Genomic DNA, 19,557 nt, shown 5'->3' on the forward strand with positions numbered 1-19,557 from the left:
GGCACCTAAGAGACAAAACCAGCCTGACTTTAAAAAGCCTTACCATCAAGAATATAGGCAGACTTCAACTGATCAGCGCAGGAGTTTAGCTCCAAATCAAAGCAGACCCACTTTTGCTTGTTTCAAATGCGGTGGCCCTCATCTACAAAAGGACTGTGCACTATCTCAAGGACCCCCTAGTCAAGCTAGGAAGTCAGATGTTAGAACACCGGTACCAGCACCACGCAAATCCAAGGGAGGCACACCCAAAGTATCTCTGGTAAGCCCTAACACCCCAGAGAGTCAACAAGTACCAACTCAAAGCCAGCCTGTCATGGGCACAGTGCCTAGACAGAATCAACCCAGTGGGAGTACTACTGCTTCACTAGCCAGTGATAGACAGGCAGCGGTAAATTATTATGTGCCTCAAATATTAGACGTTCGTGGAGGAGAACAAGCAGGAGTTATAAGACAGTCTCCACAGGGGAAAAAGTATACCCTAATGGACCCGGGTTGCGTAATCCCTGAGTCTCAGAAAGAATGGGCTATGAAGACTTATTCTGAAGAGGTGATTTTGTATACTGATAAGGAACAGGTGGTTCTAAATGCTTACAGTGATTCTGGTGCTGAACTTTCTTCCATATCCCGAAAATTTTTGCACCCAGAACTGATTTTGGACAATTTAAGGTTACCCATTAGGACCTATGGTTCAGGAGAGGCGGGAGAACAACATATTCCTCTCGCGTTTGTGGAATTATCGTTCAAAAATTGGCGTGGTACTAAACTTTGCCTCACTCATGAGGGGAAACCTGACTTCTTACTGGGAAATGACCTCACCTATTTGAATTTTAAGCAGAGTCAGGAAGGTCCTGCTGTTAAAGTGGTTACCCGTTCCCAAACCCAAAAAGCAGAGACTGGGAGTGTTTCTGATGAAGCTGTCCCTACTACAAACTTAGACCAGCAGCAACATCTAGTGGCAGAACAAGATAATGCAGCTAATACAGAAGTGGAAATAGAGGAATCAGTGCCTATGGGGTCAGCTGAGTTTAAAGTGAAGCAAATGACTGATCCCTCACTAGCTTCCTTGAGAGCACAAGCAGATGACTATGCTCAAAACCCAATAACACAGCAAGTTAACTTTGTGTGGGGCCAGAATGGACTTTTGTATAGAGAATATCATCCCAAATCACACTTGAACATGCAACCCACACAACAGCTGGTAGTACCACAGGAATACAGACTGAGGATTCTTGAATTAGCTCATGACAATCCATCTAGTGGTCACCAAGGTGTGCAAAAAACTTTAAAAAGAATTTCTCAGCATTTTTATTGGCCTGGTATTAACAAAAATGTGAAGGACTATGTCAGTTCATGTGACTATTGCCAAAAAACAGGTTATCAGACCGATAAGACGAAGTCAGAAATGCTCTTAATGGAAATACCTGATCAAGTTTTCCAATGTTTGCAAATGGATGTCATGGGACCTTTTGTTCCAACTAAGTCTAAGAAGAAATACATCATCTCTTTCATCTGCCAAGCTAGTCGTTGGATCGAGGCCTATGCGTTGAGTAATCTAAGAGCTTCCACCATCGCACGCATCATCATAGACTTGTGCTCACGTATTGGAGTACCATCTCAGATAATTTGTGATCAGGCGGGGGCGTTTCGTAGCTCCTTAATGGACAAAATTTGTGAACTTAGTGGAATAGAAATAAAATTTAGCTCCGCCTATCGTCCTGAAAGTCATGGGTTAATTGAGAGAGGTCAACAAACCTTACTGAGGATGATCAAGACCATGGTACAGGTGTATGGTAACATCTGGGACGATCTGTTACCATTTGTTTTATTTGCTTATCGAAGTTCTGCTCACACTTCTCTTGGTGGTTTCTCTCCAAGTGAAGTGGTATTTGGGAGGAATCTACAAGGACCTTTGGATTTCCTGAAATCTGATTGGGAAGGTGTGGTGAAAAGCAGCACAGTTCCAGTTGCTGATTTTGTCAGAAATCTGCAAGAAAAACTGTTAGCTGTGCAAGAATTGGCCAAAGACAATTTGCTAAATGCTCAATCAACCCAGAAACTCTACCATGACAGACATTCCAGACACAGGGAATTTGATGTGGGAGATTTGGTTCTTGTTTTAAACCCCCTCAGACCTTCTAAATTAGAGGTTGGCTGGGAAGGTCCAGGGGAAGTGGTACAGAAACTGGGGAATAACAATTATTTAGTAAAAATGTTGAATTCTGATAAAAAGCCTGTAAGTTACCATGTCAATAGGTTGAAATTGTATAAAGACAGAACTGCAATGGTTTTGCAATATAAGGTTGCTTGTCATCAGTCTGAATATGAGCCTGTTGATATGCTAGCTGAATTAGAAGATGCTGGTGATTGGTCTGACAACCTTGTTTTGACAGGTACCTCACTCCAGAAGGGAAAGCTGTACCAAATCCTAGAAAAATATCAAGATGTTTTTTCAGATAAGCCAGGTTATACAAATTTGGTCAGTCATGAAATTATCACTACCGATAGTCAGCCAATTCGATCTAGTCCATACAGAGCAGTTGGTGATCATGCTCTACGGATTGAACAAGAGATACAAAAGATGTTATCTCTGGATGTAATTGAGGAGTCATCATCCCCATACTCATCTCCAGTGGTTCTGGTTTCAAAAAAAGATTCCACTGGCAAGATTCTTGATGAGATAAGGTTCTGTGTGGATTACAGGAAGTTAAACAGTGTTACTGTTTCAGATCCTTATCCATTGCCTAGAATGGATCATTTAATTGAAAAATTGGCCAAGGCAAATTTTATCAGCATAATTGACTTAAAGAATGCTTACTGGCAGCTGGATTTAGCCGAAAATTCACGAGATAAGACCGCTTTTATCACTCATGTAGGCACTTTTAGATTCAAAAGGCTACCATTTGGATTGAAAAACGCAGGAGCATCATTTCAGAGAATGATAGATAAAGTTTTAAAAGGTCTACCTTTTGCTAGTGCTTATCTTGATGATGTTGCTATTTTCAGTTCTGATTTTGACTCTCATATGTCTCATGTTGAAACTGTGTTATCTAGAATTCATCAAGCTGGTCTTACTGTCAAAGCTAGTAAATGTCAATGGATGAAAGGGAAGGTCACATATTTGGGTCATTTGGTTGGTCAAGGTGAAATTCATACTCTGCAAGCCAAAGTTCAAGCTATCAATGATTGGCCTATTCCAAAAACCAAGAAACAAGTGCGTTCATTTTTAGGTGTAGTTGGCTACTACAGGAAATTCATCCCTGATTTCAGTGAATTGGCTACACCTCTGACAGAGCTAACTAAGAAGAGACAGCCTGTCAAAGTTAATTGGACCCCCGAGTGCCAAGGGGCTTTTGAGGCCTTAAAAGCGAAGATTATTCATGCCCCTATACTGAAATCACCTGATTTTGATAAGCCTTTCATTTTGCAAACCGATGCTTCAGAATTTGGATTAGGAGCTATTTTGTTACAGCAAGGGGAGGATGGGAATCTATATCCTATCTCATACTTCTCTAGAAAGCTCTTGGAAAGAGAGAGACATTATGCAATCCTTGAAAAAGAGGCTCTTTCTATATATTGGTCTCTTAATCTTTTACGACCTTATCTATGGGGGCGTAAATTTACACTCCAAACTGATCATAGAGCCTTAGTTTGGTTACAAAAGATGAAGTCTCAGAACCAAAAATTGTTAAGATGGAGTTTAGCATTGCAGGATTTTGATTTTGAAGTTCAACATATACCTGGAAAGCTAAATGTGGTGGCAGATGGACTTTCCAGGATGTACTGTGAAGATCCAGATGTTCCTGACCGCTAAAGAAGATGGAAGACGGTTGGAGTAGTTACTGTGGCTAATGAACTAACATGCTTGTTTCCTTTTTGTATAACTGAATGATGTGCCAAAAGATTGTATTGCTGTTATTGTTTGTTATAATCCATATATAATAATTTACTTCTAGTTGTTTTATCAATTTACTTCAAATTAGCTCAGAATAACTGTTCTGAATTTAGAAGAAATTTAGCGGGGGTGTGTGATGAAGTGTATTTTTCTAATTAGAGATGGGTTAGGTAGTCATGTCTTAACCATAGAGGAATCCATTTTGAGTCTGACACAGGCTAAGTTCTGGAAAATTACTAGTAGTTATTTTCAGTTTTTCTTATCGCTGCAGCTGGAGAGGAAAACACGGCAGAGTCAAAATATCTCTAACCTGAATGATAAACAATTCTTTGGTGTTGGTGGGAAAGTAAGGCGTGCCCTATGCTAATTCTTGCCTTCGTGATTGGTTGAGTATGTCAGGAGGGGGCAGGTTGGAGAAATTTACAAGAGGTTGGAAAAAGTAACTTGAGAGAGAGAAGAGAGTTTTGGGATTCTGAAAACATGGCGTCGCATTACTTTGATCCAAGCGAAGGAACCTAATTCAACAATATGGACTGCGTAAGAATATCGTTTGCTTACCTCAGTTTATAGTTTAGTTTTTGTTTTGTTTTACTAGTTAACTTTTATAGAAGGTGCTGAACCATTATGCTGTTGCTTAGTAATGAAACTGTAGAGAAATGTTTTCTTTGTTCACTTAAATAAACTTATGTTGTTTAATAATTGGCCTTTCTAGTCCTTTGAACAGAACAGTTTCCTTATAGATAATTAATTTGGCTTACGTTACCAAAATTGAGTCATTAAACAGTAAAGATACGGTATTAGGTGATTCCTTTTAATAAAATCGAAACAGACTTTAAATGCAGGCTGCCAAGAGTTCATGTCCCAGGAACTGTGTTGACTCAAGCAGTTTAATTTCGAATGGGAGTGAATGGGGCCTGGATTTTCCTGTTTCGTGGTTTTTGATCTCATTTATGGGACCAATAACTCACACACACGTGTATATTCTTTGTATGTATCCACTTTGATTTGACAGGCCTTGGAAGTATATATTTATTTAATTTTAGAATCTTTTCTGTTTCTTATGATGTTGGTATTTTCTTATGATTGTTTTACACATTTTGTAGGGCTCGCTTTAATGGTTTGATTGTGCTTCCATGTAATTGTTGTAAACTGCTTAAAGTGTTACAGTATTTTGAAGGAAAGGTGAGATATGTTACAACACCTCTCTTCCCCTTTTGTTTTTTTCAAAATGAAGCTCTAAGCAATTTGCAACAATAAAACCAGTTAAAACCACAAGTAAATGCAATGAAGCCACACTGCGCTATTTAGTCAATTAATCAGATCAAGCTTTAACTCTGGATTAATCTTTATCCCCCAAAACTGAGGAGGTTAGGGGAAAATAGTTTCTTTTATAACCTACTACAATGCAGACGTGGTGGCGCTGGGGGCTAAACTGCAGAAGCCTGTGCTGCAGGGTCAGAAGACCAGCAGTCGTAAGATCAAATCCACGCGATGGAGTGAGCTCCCATCACTTTGTCCCAGCTCCCCAGCGGTTTGAAAGCATGCAAATGCAAGTAGATCAATAGGGACCACCTCAGTGGGAAGGTAACAGCATTCCGTGTCTAGGTCGCACTGGCTGTGTGACCACGGAAGATTGTCTTCGGACAAAACGCTGGCTCTATGGCTTGGAAACGGGGATGAGCACCGCCCCCTAGAGTCGAACACGACTGGACAAAAATTGTCAAGGGGAACCTTTACCTTTACCTTACAATGCAGACTATACAGAGGAATTGATGTATGATATTTAAAAAATATATTTAAAAATATTTACTGTATGATTTACGTGCCAGAATATCTGGCAGTTGGAAACAAAGTTCCTTCACAGCACAGAGAAGCTCTGTTCTTCATAAGGTTAAAAATGTGCTGTTATTGAGATTTTGAAAATATATATGTTTATGTAAAAGTCATCCAATTAATTAATGTTAAATCTATAATTAGTTGACAGACCTACAGTATATAATAGTATAGCAGCTGGCAACTCTCTGGTTGCATATGGAATTCTTGCGCTTCCTTCCCACACCACAAATGCTTTCCCCTCATGGGTGTGCTGGGGGGGGGAAGAAACACTTCCGCATGATTGATTGTTTGAAAAATGTATTATTATTTTATATACTAATACTGATCTTGTCCTCAACCTTAATCTTTAAGTAGTTAAAACCACACCACCCACATATAAGGCTAAGGCGTTATCTGTCCAAATTGTCCTAGAGGAAAAAGAATCAAAGAAGAAACTTTTTAAGAAGAACCCATTGAGTATTGAGTGCCTCCTGTTCACCCAGAATGCTGACAGAGGTCTTGATCAACCCTGCCAACAATAAAACCCAGTTATATCAGTTTGGATGTTTTTAAAATCATTTGATAATTTTCCGGTCACACTATGCATGGCCACGATCTCTTCATTTGCCCCACAGTGAGTTTATTTTGCCCTGTTGTTTTAAATTGTACCAATGATGTATCACTTCATTTCTTATTGTTTCACTGTGTGTGAACATTGCTGTCAATTTACTTCCTTTGTGAAGGAGTTGGAGCAGATTTCTTCTGTATTGGGCCTAAAGCCTGCTTGATAGCATCATACATTCCCTTGGTGTTACCTGTGTCTGCTGCTAACTGTATCTGAGAGCAGAGCTGAAGCCAGTAATCATTAGAACATCTCCTGGCAGTCTGTTGGACTTTGCTACAAGCAACTCGAAGAACCTGCATGTTGTACTCACTAGGACAGGTTTTGTATGTTGCTAGAGCTCTCCTCTTTTCCTCAATGGCTGGCATCAACTCCTCTGAATGAGCTTCAAACCAGTCTGCCATCTTTTTGGTCTTCTTGCCAAATATGGACAAGGCAGTGTTATAAACAGCATTCTTTAAATGTTCCCATTGTTCAGGTGCATTTGCACTAGCCGGGCCTGGAAGAGTTTCCTCAAGTGCTTGAGCCAATTCCCCCACTTTTCTCTGATCGCGAGTCTTGTTGATGTTGATACATGGTCTTCCTTCCTTTTTCATGTGATACAATCTCTTTAATCACAGTTTTGCCTGTTACAAGCGTGATTATCCAGGATCGAGCACAACAGATGTAACGCTGGGTACAGCACTACTCTGAGCTATATAGTAACCAAAGAGGCATTAAATAACATCGAGTGCCTGCCTGCCTTGGAAGAGTTGGACAGCGAACCAACTTCAGCAGAACTAAAAGCAGCCTTAGATCCCCTCGCCTCCAGCAAGGCACCTGGGGAGGATAATATCCCTGTTGAAGTGCTGAAGAGACCATCACCACTCAGCTGCATGAAATCTTTTGTCTTTGCTGGAGAGAAGGTGGAGTACCATGCAACATGAAGGATGTAAACATAGTCACTTTGTATAAGAACAAAGGGGACAGGGGTGACTGCGATAATTACTGTGGCATCTCTCTTCTCAGTGTTTTAGGGAAGCTGCTTGCCTGTGTTGTGCTGAAGAGACTCCAGGTGCTTGCAGACAGAATTTATCCAGAATTACAGTGTGGATTTCAAGCTAATAGATCCACCATTGACATGGTATTTTTCCTCAGACAGTTGCAGGAGAAATGTAGGGAATGACGACAGGCACTCTTTGTGGCCTTCATAGATCTTACAAAGGCCTTTGATTTGGTTAGCAGGGATGGCCTTTTTAAAATACTTCCCAAGACTGGATGTTCACCCCGATTCCTTAACATCATCAGATCCTTTCATGAGGAAATGAAGGACACTGTAGTTTTTGATGGCTCAATATCAGATCCCTTTGACACCCGAAGTGGAGTGAAACAGGGCTGTGTCCTCCCATTGACTCTGTTTGGGATCTTTTTTCCTGTCATGCTGAAGCACGCTTATGGAACTGCATCAGAAGGTGTCTATCGCCAGACTAGATAAGATGGAAAGCTCTTTAATCTCTCTAGATTGAAAGCAAAAACCAAAGTCCAGCTGAAATGCATGCAGGACTTTCTCTTCACTGATGATGCAGCTGTTGTTGCCCACTCTGCTGAAGAGCTCCAACCACTTATGAATTGTTTTAGTAAGGCCTGCTAAGATTTTGGCTAAGCCTGAAGAAAACACAAGTCATGGGCCAGGGCATAGACTCACCTCCCTCTATTACCATCTCTACACAAGAATTGGAGGTTGTTCATGATTTTGTGTACCTTGGCTCAACGATCTCTGACACCCTCTCTCTAGATGTTGAGATGGATAAACGCATTGGCAAAGCAGCTATCATGTTCTCTAGACTCACAAAGAGAGTACGGATGAATAAGAAGCTGATGGCATATACCAAGATCCAGGTCTATAGAGCCTGTGTCCTGAGCACACTTCTGTACTGCAGTGAGTCCTGGACCCTTTGTGCACGGCAGGAGAGGAAGTTGAACACATTCCATATGCATTGTCTCCTATGCATTTTTGGTATAAAGTTGCAAATAGAGTAGTCCTAGAACAAGCTGGAATCTTTAGCATGTATACATTACTGAAACAGCAACATCTACATTGGCTTGGACATGTCATGAGAATGGCTGATGGTTGGATTCCAAAAGATCTCTGCATGGAGAATTAGTGCAGGGAAAGTGCCCCAGTGGGATACCACGGCTGCGATACAAGGATATCTGCAAGTGGGATCTGAAGGCCTTAGGAATGGACCTCAACAGATGGGAAACCCTGACAGCTGAGCGTTCAGTCTGAAGGTAAAGAGTGCAGCATGGCCTCTCCCAATTTGAAGAGACACTAGTTCAGCAGGCTGAGGCAAAGAGGCAGACCCGAAACCAGCAAAATAAGGGAGCTGGACAGGGGGCAGATTGTATCTTTCTTCAGTATAGATGGGATTGTCACTCTCGTATTGGCCTTCTCAGCCACACTAGATGCTGTTCCAAGACCTCTATTCAGAGCACATTACCATAGTCTCTCAAAACTGAAGAATTCCTACTAGGAAAGGGTCAGGTTTCTGGGTGCTGTCGCCACTTCATAGCCACTTTGCTTGTATCCCCCTTTTAAAGGGATATCAGTAAATCGCTAATAGCCGCGGTTGCTAGCAAAAAACCCAACATGAATATATTGCTCAAAGGGCATAGGCTTCCCTCGCACCCTTTTGGATGAAAGAGGGCTATAAAGAGGGACATTTCCTGCTCTGAATTGTAAACAAAGGGGTGTAGCATTAATGTCTACTCTCTTTTTTTAAAAAAAATTGCAAGTCTTCTAAAACCCACTTCCTCCTCCCGTGTTGTGCAAAGGGGAAAAGAAAAATGAAAGCCCAAAAACTGAAGAGGAAGAAATAAGAAAAAAATGCAGGAAATAAATAAAAGGGTATGAGTAAATGAAGGAGGGAAGGAAAAGGGGGAAAGAAGACTTGTACTGCTCCTTTGCCATACCAATATATCACTTTTGTTATTTTTTTTAAAAAAGGACAAGGAAGGGCCTGATAGCCCCAATAAATAGTAGAGAAAATGAACTGATACAAAATTAAAGAGCAGTGCAGCCTGCTATAATGGTTCGAATTGAAAGAAATGAATTTATGCAGTTAGAAACAATGTGAATGCTGATATATATACCTTGTGACCTCTCAAAAAATTATTGGTACAAAAGAGATATGAAAAAAAATTGTATAATTGGGGTTCTTTTCTCTTGCATAATCAAGCCCTGACATGAGAAGATGGAGAGAAAACTAACTGTGAGGAACAAGGGAATATAGTATCCTGGAAACGGAGGGACTTCTAGATATAAAAATGTAGATAGAACCATGTCATTGTCCAACTAGGTATTTTTCAGGGTTTATACTGAGGATCTATTTTTAAAATATCCCTGGAGATGTAAGAAGGAGAGTTCCATAGAAACTAATCAAGCTGCAATTCAGGACTAGTCTGTCTATAGCACACACTGCCAGGGAAGATTCCAGATGCTTAGTGTACATAGAATGCTGATAGGGTGGGTGAGGAGAAGAACCAGGGAGAGCAAGAATGGAATTGGGAATGGTTGGAATCCTGAACAACAACCCACCCCCCACTCCCCAATACTGAGCTGTTTTATTATCAATACTACTTCTTTACCATTTTCTTGTATATGGCCACTTTCTGGACAAAGTGCCCAAGGCATAGAGAAGCAGTAGAGAGCCAGAGAGAATCCAGCAGCCATGTTACACCATTTTGTATTATGTTTCATGCCAATGCACTTTCCATTTTTATTTTCATTTTTTGGAGAGGGGACTGTTTGAGTCCCTTATGAGGCAGGGGAGTTTTGATCTGTTTTTGCTTTTGCTTACTATTTTTCTAACCATGGATTTATTTGTACAGTATATCGAAATCTACTTTTATATCATGAGTGTATATTATTCTTGCAGTTTGCCAGGAATGGAAATTATGTAGCCCATTGCTTGCACGTGGAGAGGGAGCTTCTTCCCAGCCCTTATATCCCATGGAAGCCCCATCCAAATTTCTGGAATAAAATGGAATATCTGGCTTCCAGAGACCCCCAAAGGCACGTTGAATTGCTAATGTCAGTTCAGTCAGTGCAATACAATAATAGCACAAAACACAGTGAAGTGCTTGCAGGATAAGAAGCTATGGCCCCAGTGTGAAAAAGCATTGACTAATGTAATGGGTTCCTTTTCAAAAATAACATACCAAGAATATGTGGGGCTGCCTTTGAAGAGTATCCAGAAACTTCACCTGGTTCAAAATGCTGCAGCCAGACTGTTGATCAGGGGGTGGTTACAAGGAGAAGATAACTCCCCTGTTAGAATAGTTTTATTCACTGCCAGCCTATTTCCAGTGCCACTTCAACATGCTGGTTATTAATTATAAAGCACTATATGGCTTAGGTCCAGGCTATCTGAAGTACTCTCTCCCCATATGAGCCTCCTCCATTCTTAAGATCTTCAGGTGGGTCCCTTCTCTGCATCGTGCCACCCACCAAGATACATCTGACAAGGACTTCTCAGTGGCTGCACCCAGGTTGCAGAAGGCCCTTTTGTGGGAGGCTGGAGAACTCCTCTCCTTCCTGTCCTTCAGGAGATGGGTGAAGACCTTCCTTTTTAGATAGGCTTTTAACAACTGAATTTGGCAATGAAAAGTTTGCAGTTTTGAAATGTTGCACATTTTACTGTAGTTTTTAAACTAATTGTTTTAATATTATATGCTTAACTGGTTTTATGTAATAACTAGGGTTTTCATTTTTACTAATTTGCAAGCTGCCTTCAGTTCTTCACCAGGAGAAAGGATGAATAAAAAATGAATTCATAGCTATAATGACCACTTAAACTTGTTCAAGTGAATCACTTTCACTGTGTAGCAGTAGTGAAGAAATGAATCACTTTACCTGGTGTTACACAGCCACATATCAGTTTATTGTCTATAATATCAATGCCAGATATCACCTTTTATTGTTTTAGATATTACCTTTGATTTTAAAACTTTAACTCACATATGAACGTGGAGGGAAATTTTCATAAACTCAATGAGTGAGAAAATGAAACTTAAAATTGTTAATTGAACTGTAGTATTTATGAGGTCTGTTTTGGTCATTCCTCTGAGTTTTATCGTTTTCCACCCTCCATTCCTTTCTCCCTCAGCCAGCAGTGGAATTTTCACCAAACAGGTACTTGTGATTTGGTAGTCTAACTTAAGACAATTTGCTGGCTGAGGCAGAGCAACGAATAGACACAACAACACGCGACAGAGACCAGTATGCTGTTTACCGGGAGGGAAATTAAATGTTCCACTCATCTTTGCCTCCTGTGGTATAAGCCAGGGGTCAAAGACGTTGGGCTTCCCAAAATGTACTGGAGGTTACCTGCCACCGTGTCTATGGGCACAGTTTTTTTTTTCTGAAAAGTTTCTACTGGTTTTTCCTCTTCTGCTGTATTTTTGTGGTTTTAAAAAAAGTCCCTTGAAAAATACACAATGTGTCATGCAAAAGGTTGAAGTTTACAACACTGCGCTCATCAAATTCTGACTTTGATCTGACCCTTTTGGCTTTTTTTACTGTTGGATGTTCAGAAGCGATTCTTTGCCACTTTTCCTGTGCAGGGCAGTTAATTTTGAGGGTTAGATAGAGATCAATAGGCATAGCTTGAAATTGACATCTTTGCAGGAAAAATATGTTGTGTGGCAGTAACACAGACATGATAGTGCTTCAGTTAAGAAAATGGTGTACTCTTTCATTATTGTTTTTCAATGACAGTATCCAGAGTGTTATTTCATTCCCCAAGCGAGCATCTGACAGTCTCTAGCAATATCTGATCTATCAGAGCATTTTCATTCCTATCCTTTCATGCTTGGCTTCTCAAGTGGAACTTTATTTACAAGGCCCATGGAATTAGAAAGGATGGCTTATGCTATCAGCCTTGGTCACTTAAGAAATAAGACCTATCACTTCAAAAACTCTGCTTTTGCTTCTCCAGGCACCAAAGTTGAAAACTCCACAGACAAACTCTTAACGACTCAGAACGCACACCCGCAAAGTGGGAGGGGCAAGACATGCACTCTTTCTGTGTGCATGCTTCTCTCTGTGTGTGCCCATATTGTGTACATGTGTGAACATTAACTCTTCTTTTTCTCATCATTTTTAATCTGCAAAACCAAACCCAGTGATTCTCTCCAGATGACTTCCTGGATGTTGAGATGCAGTTTTGCTAAAAACAAGGAACATGGATGGCGGAGAGAAAGCAGAGGAGAGGCAACAGAGACATAACTAAGCACACCTTTCCAAACCACATCTGTCTCCAACTACCTGCTTAGCAGATGCATGATAGATAGATAGATAGATAGATAGATAGATAGATAGATAGATAGATAGATAGATAGATAGATAGATAGATAGATAGATAGATAGATAGATAGATAGATAGATAGATAGATAGATAGATAGATAGATAGATAGATAGATAGATAGATAGATAGATAGATAGATAGATAGATAGATAGATAGATAGATAGGGAGAGAGAGAGAGAGAGAGAGGCAGGCTCAGGATCACAAGCAGCTCTTGTTGTCCATGGAAGATTTTTCAAGGCAGCTGGCAAAATGAAAAGCATGGCAAGAAATAGAGGCAGCCCACACCAGTGACCAGTTACGTAGAGAAGAACTGAGGCAATGGCCTTAGTCATGAATTTGTGGAAGATTGCTCTGTCAGAGTTGTAGGGGTTGTTTGTTTCTAAACATGCAGTTTGGCACTGAATAGACAATTAAAAATAAATGGAAAAATAGAGGAAATAATAGGTTATTAAAAACTTAAAACGACAGGCAGTGTCATGTAACACAATTTATATAATGACAGGAAATGCTTGGTGTCCATACATAAATCAAACTCTCCAAAACATCTTAATTTTGTCAAGAATCTGTTCTTCTTCGCTTTCATCAGTATAGAAAGTCTGCTGGCCCTGTTGACTGCAGTATAACAGGCACTGAAACCTGTGTTTGGCTTTGGGGAAGGTAGAACAGGGTATCCAACAGAGCACTTGCATTGCTGGAAAATCTGATTTTTTAAAAAAACTGCATACTTCACCAGCAGCTGTAAGCCATCGTCTATGCCTTCTGCTGTGTAGATCATGAGAAACTATGGGTTGTTCTTAAAGAAATGGATGTGCCTCAGCACTTGATTGTCCTGATACATAACTTGCATTGTAGACAAGAAGGTACCATAAGGACAGGATATGGAGAGACAGAATGGTTTACTATAGGCGAAGGTGTCAAACAAGGGTACATTTTATCCCCTTATCTATTCAATCTGTATGCAGAATGTATCATATGGAAAGCCAGACTAGATTCAAGAGTAAAACTTGGAGGAAGAAACTTCAATAATTTAAGATATATAGACAACATCTTACTGGCAGAAAGCAAGAATGAACGGAAATGACTGTTAGGGAAAGTGAAAGAAGAAACTGCCAAAGCAAGACAGCAGTTGAATGTTTAGAAGACAAAAATCATAACTACAGAAGAACTACACAACTTTAGTGTTTACAATGAAGAAAAAAATGGGTTAGAGATTTTGTATATCTTTGTTCAGTCAACAATCTGAATGGAGAATGCAGCCAAGAAATCAGAAGACTAGACTAGGAAAGGCAGTAATGAAGGAATTAGAAAAGACCATACAGTGTAAGGATGTTCCACTGGAGACAAAGACTAAGACCATCCACACTCTTGTATTTCCAGTCACTATGTATGGGTGTGACAGTTAAGAAAACTGAGAGGAAAAAAAATTATTTGTTTGAAATATAGTGCTGGAGGAAAGCTTTGCAGGTACCCTATACTGCCAGAAAGATGAACTAAGTTTGAAGTATCTCTGGAAGCAACAATGTTGAAGCTGAGACTGTTCTACTTTGGACACATCATGAAAAGACAGGATACTCTGGAAAATACAATAACGCTGGGAATGGTTGAAGGGAACAGGAAAAGAGGCAGATCAAATATGAGGTGGACTGACTCCCTAAAGGAAGCACAGTTTACAAGAGCTGAGCAGAGTAGCTGAGCACAGGACATTTGGGATTGTTCATTCACAGGGTCACTATAAGTTAGAGGTGACTTGAGGGTACATAACAACAACAAAGCCATGAAAATGGGACAGAACTTGTATGTCCTCTGAACATTGCACATGTCTTTAGAAATGTCTGTGTCTTGAGGCAGTACTGTACTCTACACCTCCTAAGAGATTGGCTACAGTCCATGAAAGCTTCTGCCACTTAGAACTTACTTTTCTTTAAAGTACCACAAGATTGCTTGTTGCTTTCATTGCAGCAGACTAACAGGTAGCAACTCCCACACTGGAAATTCCTGAACACGACTGCTAAGGCTACAGAACAGCTGCTGTGTCCTTTCTCAGTCTGATAGCTTCATGGAAGTATTTCCTGACTGGTGCTGAAAACAGTGCCGGAGTAGAGCAACTGCAGCTTTAAGCTAATGCAAGGATGGGCCGTTCCAGAGTCTCTGAGATCAATTATCCACTTCCATGTCCCAATGGGAGGCACTACCATTAGCCCAGAAAAATGAGTAAACATTAAAATAAAATAAAATAAAATAAAATGTGAATTTTCAGTATGTGCGTGTGTGTGTGTGTGTCTGTGTGTGTGTCTGTGTCTGTGTGTCTGTGTCTGTGTCTGTGTGTGTGTGTACGCACGCGCGTGCATGCTTGCTTGCTTGCTTTGAGGGTTGGGGGTACATGCTATTTCATAGTAAAACTACAATATCTGGAGGATTCCAAGAGCAAGCATGGAAACAAACAAACAAACAGATCTTTTTGGCCTGGGTGGCATCCAGAGCTTCCCAAAAAGGCTGCGGAAACTCCAAGCAGCCTGCAAGCTTGACTTTGCCCACCTGTGAACTTGCACGACTCTCCTTATAGCAGGGCAGGTGAAGCATTTTTTCTCCATCATTATCTCAAGGGTTATGTTTGTTTTCCCCCTGATTTATTGGCTGAGGGTTGTCATTTGTCCATATGTAGTGTTTACATTTAATGTATTATTTAAGATTTATTTTATTCTATGTTTGTCTACTTTGGATGTAAGCCCTTCAGAATACTGTTTGCCACTAACTGTTGTGGCAAATAAATAAATAAATATTTTTTTTTTAAAAGTCAGATTGGCCTCCTTGAGAGAACCAGGAATGCCAAGTTATCATTCATGTTAAGTCTGGAATATGGTTGTGCTTGAATCTGGTCATCATAGTAGGAGCAAAGAAGCAGTTCATGTCATCAAGGCTTGAAATTTGGTGTGGACAGAGTGTTAAAATAATTTTGGGGGGGGGGGGGGGGTTATAGAAAAAGTAACCCTGAAAATGAAAGTGATTTTTAAATGAGACTTAAAAATAATTTACTATAGACATTTCAAGACAATTGAAGCTAAAAGCAAAGTGATCTGCTTATATACAGTATTGCTCTATAACAATGAAAGCACTCTCTGAGCAGTTTACAATTTACTCTGGTTACTGACCTCGGAAAGATGGAATCTTAAGTCAACCATAAGTCACACTCAACCTGCTTAAGCCCAGGGTTGCATTCAGGTCATGAGCAGAGTCTTCACTCTGAGTACTGAGGCTCTCCAGCCCAACAAGGTCAATAATATCCCTGATTAGAGATGGGGACGAACCATCTAAATGGCAGTCTGTCCTGGTTCATGGTCCATCAAAGCTGATGAACCATGAATCACAAATTTCCTCCTCATGAACCAACAAACCATGAATTGGTTCATCTTTTTTTTTTTTTTGACAACTCGAGGCTGCCTTTAAAAAAAGCTGACCGTCCCAGCCTGTCCTCCTGCCCCCTTCCCCCTATCCCTGTCACCTCCCTACTTTGGCTGTTGTCATCTGGGCCCACAGTCTGTGCCACAGCTGCCGGCATCCGCAGTGGCCTGCACCACGAGCATGGCTGCCTGCCTATGGGCCTGCCGATCAACTGATAGACGGGCCCATAGGCAGAGTGGGAAAGCCATAGGCAGCCTTTCCTCTCTTTGTATGGGGGGGGGGGCATGAATAAAAATGGACAAATATTCATCCCTTTGTATTTTCCAGGTTCTCTGGAACTGATGAATACGAAGGGATGAATATTTAATGAATCAGTGATTTTTAATGAAGATAGCCATTCATTTTTCTGTTTGTCCCCATGTCTATTCCTGATTGCTGAATATGTTTGTGTTATAATGAATGTCTTTGCCTTACAATATGTGAATATAGAGATTGTGTTTGCAGGTTTGAAGTTTGCATTCTTTAAACTTACAATATTCTTACTTTCCAGGTTTCTCGAAGTTCTTGATCTTCTATGCTACTGGCTTTTGTTAATCCAAGCTCTGCAATTTTTTTAGTCATAACAATGATGTTAAAGTTATTGTGGCAGAACACCAGATATTGAATTAGAAAACTCTGGAGTTACAATATGGGCAACAACAATTAAGATTCCCATTTTTAAAAAAATTACTTGAAGCTCAAAACTCCTGGATCTCCAGGCCCCTAGAAAAGAGATTGTTTACAAAGGTGGAGGAAGTGTGGACCACAGAAAGAATGATAAATTTAGGGAGATAAGAAACACACATACATGGGCATTTAGAATTCATTACACCATCGAAATTCCACTCCGCTTCAGTCACCAGACATCAAAGAGCAACAATCATGTAGCAGTACAACAGCTTCATTTCCAACAGTCAGCAACACAATCAAGGTAGATTTTCCTCCATAGATTCAAACTGGTTTGGCTGGATGAGCAATTTGAACTATTTTGTATGTTTTACTATGCTTAAAGGTAAAAAAAAATGCTTTTTAGTTTATATATTCTTATTTTTTGTTGTTGTTTAGTCGTTTCCGACTCTTCGTGACCCCAGGGACCAGAGCACACCAGGCCCTCCTGTCTTCCACTGCCTCACTGAGTTGGGTCAAATTCATGTCGGTAGCTTTGGATGGCACTGTCCAACCATCTCTTCCTCTGTCGTCCCCTTCTCCTATTGCCTTCACATTTTCCCAACATCAAGGTCTTTTCCAGGGAGTCTTCTCATGAGATGGCCAAAGTATTGGAGCCTCAGCTTCAGGATCTGTCCTTCCAGTGAGCACTCAGGGTTGATTTCCTGCAAAATGGATAGTTTTGTTCTCCTTGCAGTCCAGAGGACTCTCAACAGTCTCCTCCAGCACCACAATTCAAAAGCATAAATTCTTCAGCAGTCAGCCTTCTTTATGGTCCAGCTCTCACTTCCATACATCGCTACTGGAAAAAACTATAGCTTTGACTATGCGGACCTTTGTCGGCAAGGTGATGTCTCTGCTTTTTAAGATGCTGCCAAGGTTTGTCATCACTTTCCTCCCAAGAAGCAGGTGTCTTTTAATTTTTTGGCTGCTGTCACCATCTGCAGTGATTATGGAGCCCAAGAAGATAAAATCTGTCACTGCGTCCATATCTTCATCTTCTATTTGTCAGGAGGTGAGGGGACCGGTGGCCATGATCTTAGTTTTTTTTGATGTTGAGCTTCAAACCATTTTTTGCACTCTCCTCTTTCACCCTCATTAAGAGGTTCTTTAATTCATCCTCACTTTCTGCCACCAGAGTGGTATCATCTGCATATCTGAATTCTTATTTTTTAAACAACCATGAACAAGAGTTGTTTTTATATCAGCTCCTAATTTTACTAACTCTGAATTTTTCTCATGCTATTTAAATATGCCTTTTTAGGCTGTAAGCTTTTTGCATTATTAGGCTTTAAGCTCCTTTATTTTTAAGATCAAAATCTTATTTAATTTCTGCCTACAACTTAAAGTTTTATTAATCCATTATTTATTATTGGCAACTTTTCCTAGTTGTAAGATTTTTGAATGGCAATTTATTTAAGCATTTGTGCTTGCAGTGTTCATAACTGTAAGAACATTTTCAATACGTGTTAACTTGTTACTTTTTGAAGCATTTTTGTGTTTATAGAAGAGAAAAGTAATGTACATAAATTAATAAAGCTTGTAGAATTAGGTACACCTATGTTGCCTGGAACTATGGCAACAATGAAAAGACTTATACATTGATACTCAGGTGAATTTTGATATGATTGTCAATAACAATTTCAGTCTGGAATTAACCCTTTGTTGGGATAAATGCCAGCTACGAAGAACATAGGCTTCTGATTTTTGCCTAGAGGTCTGTGTATAAAGTTCTGGAGGACTCTTGGGACAATTGAAGAGTCAGAATCCCTTTGGCCTGACAATATGATATGACACTGTACAGGCTAAACTACATGCTCCATCAACATATTCAGATGACATTCAAACATGACATGGAGGGGGGAACCAAAAGGGGAAAATAACGATTTTTGCCTTGCAGCCTCCATAATTAAATTGTAAACTACTCAGAGAAAAGAGGAAGGAGAATTGCAGGAATAAAGGTACAGTGAGAGAAAGTTTTATACCTCTCCTACTTGTGTGCTAAGGTCATAGTCCAGATTAGAATTCTATTATGCTTATTTGCATGTAAAAGAAGAATGTGATGTACCACACTAAACCTCTTACAGATAGTGTTGGGTCTAGACAGAGGCTTATTTAGTACAGATTCCCTGAAATATGCATGACTAACATGCCCCCTTCATTCCAGGAGTCCACTCTAAGCAGGATTGAGGATCCACCCTAGCTTCCTCTTACCCTTCTCCTCATGCCCTCCACCTCTTCCCCTGCTGCAGTCGTTTTATTTCCCCATTCGATTCTCAAAGGCCAAATTAATATTAAGAGAGCTCCATGTAAGGCAATTGTAACTTTCACTTAAAAAAAATATCCTGACAGCCAAGTCAAAACCCGTAATCTGTCATAGAAGTAACTGGGTGACAAATGCTCACAGTTTGGCTTGCCACTTATGGGGATGTGCTCAGGATGTTGTGTAATAGCTTTTTGCTAGAAATTCCTGTTCGTTATATAAAATTCACTATTAATAGCATATTAGTTTAGTGAGGGAACTGTCATGCTGGCAAGTGTCACGCCAATAATGATGTGGCGGCTGGTGACTTGCATAATGCTCCTCTGCTGCATTGAATAGGTTTCTATGAAAGTGTGATGGCAACGCTTAAAACTGCAAGACATTTCCATATACAACCTGTTTCTCAAGTGCCTTTAAAAAGCACTGCATTGACTGTGGGCCTGCTTCTGCACAAGACACTGGGTGTAACTCTGTGCATAATGAAGAGGCAGTAAGCCCCAGTGAACCCAGGT

Source organism: Pogona vitticeps, chromosome 3 (genome assembly GCF_051106095.1).
Source record: "Pogona vitticeps strain Pit_001003342236 chromosome 3, PviZW2.1, whole genome shotgun sequence".
Taxonomy (NCBI): domain Eukaryota; kingdom Metazoa; phylum Chordata; class Lepidosauria; order Squamata; family Agamidae; genus Pogona; species Pogona vitticeps.